This window comes from Pipistrellus kuhlii, unplaced genomic scaffold (genome assembly GCF_014108245.1).
Source record: "Pipistrellus kuhlii isolate mPipKuh1 unplaced genomic scaffold, mPipKuh1.p scaffold_m20_p_2, whole genome shotgun sequence".
Lineage (NCBI taxonomy): Eukaryota > Metazoa > Chordata > Mammalia > Chiroptera > Vespertilionidae > Pipistrellus > Pipistrellus kuhlii.
In genome coordinates this window covers 128549689-128554186 of record NW_023425515.1, presented here as the reverse complement: position 1 = coordinate 128554186, position 4498 = coordinate 128549689, and the positions used below count along the sequence as shown (strand labels likewise).

At 42.5% G+C, this 4498-nt stretch overlaps 1 pseudogene; it reads right to left on the bottom strand.

The window, feature by feature from the left end:
- Positions 1-480: 480 nt before the first annotated feature.
- LOC118723069 lies at positions 481-2758 on the bottom strand (annotated as a pseudogene).
- Between the last annotated feature and the right edge of the window lie 1740 nt (positions 2759-4498).

Genomic DNA, 4498 nt, shown 5'->3' with positions numbered 1-4498 from the left:
GTTTGCTAATATTTTATTGAGAATTTTTGCATCTATGTTCATTAGGGTTATTGACCTATAATTCTTTGTCTTTGTAATGTTTTTGCCTGGTTTTGGAATCAGGGTAATGCTGGCCTTGTAAAATAAGCTCGGGAGCCTTCCCTCCTCTTGAATTTTTTGTGATAGTTTGAGGATAGATGTTAATTCTTCTTCAAGTGTTTGGTAAAATTCACCCGTGAAGTCATCCAGTGCAGGACTTTTGTTTGTTGGGAGTTTTTTTTGTTTTTGTTTTAATTACTGATTTGGTTTGGTTGGTAGTGATTGGTCTGTTCAGATTTTTGTTTCTTCTTGATTCATTCTTGGAAGATTGTATGTTTCATCCAGATTGCCCAATTGGTTGGCATATAGTTCATAGTATTTTTTTTAAATAATCCTTTGTACTTCTTTGGTGTCAGTTGTCACTTCTCTTTCATGTCTTATTTATTTGTCTCCCCTTGCCAAAGTTCAGCTTTTTATTTCATGTGTTACAAGAGAGGTTTAGTCAAAAAGACCAAAGCATTTGTCATCACCAGACTCCCCAGATTCTTTCTTTGCTTCCGCTTTCTTCTCCTCAGCTGGGGCGGCAGTGGTAGAGGGGCAGGATCTCTAGCCCACACACCTGCTGGGGCAGGCCCGCCAGGCCTTACATTGCAGATGAAGCTCCCGATGTTGACATTGGCCAGAGCCTCTGTAAACAAGCCTGGCCAGAAAGGTTCAAATTTACACCAGCTGCTTTTAAGGAGGCCATTGATCATATCCTCTGTGACTGTTATCTCATCGTCATGCAGGATGAGGGCTGAGTAGATGCAGGCGAGCTCAGACAGAAGACACAGTTTGGGCGAGGGCTGGGCAAGTGCTTCCAGGCATGGTGCTCATTGCGGGACGAGGTGAGGGTCTCACATGGGCTTAACCTCCACCGGAGGACTGAACATCTTATTGGCAGCTGGGGAAAGCTCTCTCTTTTTTTGCTTGGTGAGTCTAGTCAAAAGTTTACCAATTTCAAGTTTATGTTTTCAAAGAACCAGCTCTCGGTTTCATTAATCTTTTGTGTTGTTGTTTTTTTAGACTCTATTTTGTTTATTTTCACTCTGATTTTTATTATTTCCTTTCTTCTACTCACTTTGGGCTTTGTTATTCTTTTTCTAGTTCCTGTAGGTGTAGCATTAGATTATTTGAGATTGTTTTTGTTTCTAGAGGTAGGCTATAATGCCATGAATTTCTTTCTTAGGACTGCTTTTGCTGTGTCCCATAGATTTTGGGTCATTGTATTTTCATTTTTAAAAATATATATATTTTATTGATTTTTTACAGAGAGGAAGGGAGAGAGATAGAGAGCTAGAAACGTCGATGAGAGAGAAACATCAACCAGCTGCCTCCTGCACAACCCCCACCGGAGATGTGCCCACAACCAACGCACATGCCCCTGACCGGAATCAAACCTGGGACCTTTCAGTCTGCAGACCGACGCTCTACCGCTGAGCCAAACCGGTTTTGGCTGTATTTTCATTTTTATCTGTCTCAAGATATCTTTTGATTTCTTCCTTGGTCTCATTGTTAACACATTCATTGTTTAATAGCATGTTATTTAGACTCCATGTGTTTGTGTGTTTTTTCAGTTTTCTTAATTTCTAGTTTCATACCATTGTGATTGGAGAAGATGCTTGATATGATTTCAATTTTCTTAAACTTATTGAGACTTGTTTGGTGGCCTAACATGTGGTCTATCTCAGAAAATATTCCATGTGCACTTGAAAAGAATGTATATTTTGCTGCTTTATTGTGAAATGCTCTAAAATATCATCGGTTCTGTGTCATTTAAGGGTGCTATTTCCTTGTTGATTTTCTGTCTGGAAGACCATCCGTTGATATCAATGGTATATTAAAGTCCCTACTATGAATATATTACTGTTGATCTCTCCCTTTATGTCCACTGATGCTTTTAAGAAATATATCTTATTGATTTTCTTTATATAGAGGAAGGGAGAGGATAGAGAGTTAGAAACATTGATCAGCTGCCTCCTGCACACTCCCTACTGGGGATGTGCCTGCAACCAAGGTACATGCCCTTGATCAGAATTGAACCTGGGACCCTTCAGTCCACAGGCTGACACTCTATCCACTGAGCCAAACCAGTTAGGGCTGCACCTTGTTTTCTTAATCATTCAGATACTCTGTGTCTTTTGATTGGAGCATTTAGTCTATTTACATTTAAAGTGATACATATATAGTTATTGCCATTTTTATTGTTTATGTTTATATCCCTTTTCTCCTTTTTTCTTAAGTCCCTTTAACATTTCTTGTAATACTGGTTTGGTGGTGATGAAATCCTTTAGCTTTTTCTTGTCTTGGATGCTCTTTAGCACTCATTCATTTTTAAATAAGAGCCTTACTCTGTAGAATAGTCTTGATTATAGGTTCTTTTTATCACTTGGAATATTTCATGCCAATCCCTCTGGCCTACAAAGTTAATGTTGAAAAATCAGCTGACAGTCTTATGGGAGTTCCCTTGTAAGCAACTGGCTTTCATTTACTGCTTTTAAGGTTTTCTCTTTATCTTTAACCTTTGGCATTTTAATTATGACGTGTCTTGGTGTGGGCCTCTTTGAGTTCATCTTGTTTGGAACTCTCAACAGTTCCTGAACTTTTGTCTGCTTCCTTTGCCAGGTTAGGGCAGTTTTCAGTTATTGTTTCTTCAAATACTGTTTCTTCTCAGACCCTTGCTTTGTCTCTTCTCCAACATTGTTACACTGAATGTTGTATCATCGGTCTCTTAAACTATCCTCATTTCTAAAGTTCTTTTAGCTGTTTTTAATGGGTGTTTTCTGCTACATTGCCTTCTATTTAGATGCTATTTGATGCTCAGCTTCATCTAATGTGCTGTTGATGCCTTCTTGTGTATTCATGTTATTGTATTCTTTGTTTCTGAGCATTTTTGTAATTACGGTAGTGTTTGCACTCTGTATCTGATAGACTTCTTGACTCCATTTAATTTAGTCCTTTTTTCTGGAGATTTCTTCTATTTCATTTGGGAAACGTTTGTCTCTCCACTTTGGTTTTATCTCTGTGTTTGTTTCTCTGTATTAGGTAGATCTGCTACGTTTCCCAGGCTTGGCAGGATGGCCTTATGTAGAAGGTGCCCTGTGGGGACCCAGTGCACAGTCTCACCGATCACCTGATCCAGATGCTCCAGGCATGCCCTTCCTGTGGGTTGTGTGTGCCCTCCTGTTGTAGTTGAGCCTTGATTGCTATTAGCACTTTAGTATATGGGATTAACCCTCAGGCTGACTGACTGTGAGGATTGACCACAGAATATGAGATGCTGTCTAGAATCTGACCCCAATGAGTGGGATTTACCCCAGTGGGGTCTTGTGCCTGCCAACACCTCTCTTTGGGTGTGCCACTTATGGAGCTAATCAGGTGGTGGCCTGTTTTGCTCTGAAGCTGGCCACTGGGTGTGTTGGTTCTGGGGCCTCTTGGGAGGGGCTGGTGCAGGTCAATGTCAGATGCTGCCTTTGACCAGCTACCTGTTGGGAGCTACAAGGTGATCTGCAGTTGGTAGCTGCCTGTCCTGGGCCTGGATGTTCATGGGAGGGGCCACACTGCACTGAGCCTGGTGTCACCTGGGCAGGTCAGCAAAAGGCCCAAGGCGCCCTGATACCCACCTCTGCCTGCCAGCTGCCCATAAGGCTCAGCTGCTGACAGACCCTTGGGCAGAATGTGAGTTGGGCGAGGCAGAGTCTCAGGGAGTTGTCAGGGTGGAGCTAATGGAGTTCACTAGGCTAATACAGAATCAGTTTTAGTTGTGTGGGAGGGGGGGCGGGGTGGGGGGGGACGCGCGCATGCATGGGGGGAGGATAGTTGGGCTCAGAGGGTTCAGCACAGAGACAATGGTGGCTGTCCCTCCAGCTCTCTCACTCTGGAGCAGGCGTCTTCAAACTTTTTAAAGTGGGGGCCAGATCACGGTCCCTCAGAGAGCTGGAGGGCCGGACTATATGAACTACTAATTCCTACTGTAACACCTCGGCTGCGCTCACTGCCCAAAAAACCTGGCGGGCCGGATCAGACTCCTCTGTGGGCCGCATGTGGCCTGCGGGCCGTAGTTTGAAGACGCCTGCTCTGGAGCCACAGTTTAATTTCTCCCTCTAAGTATCTGGCATTCCAGGCTCCCACCCCAAGCTTGATCAGAGGCTTGTTTTTTAAAGATAGACTGCAACTGGTGGAGGAGGGCATAGAGGCAAAAATGAGGGACATCTGGAATACTCTCAACAACAACAACAAAGATAACTTGGAGAAAAGTTGGATATAAAACTCTTGTGTATGGTCTCAAAATTATTTAGGAGATCAGAAGAAAAACCAAATTGGCGTCTGACAGTTGGTGGCAGAGTGATTACTTTTATTTTGTAATCTTGTGTTTTATTTTGTAATCTTGTATTCCAAATTTTCTACAATAGAAAAACTTCAGAGGGATACTGATCAACTA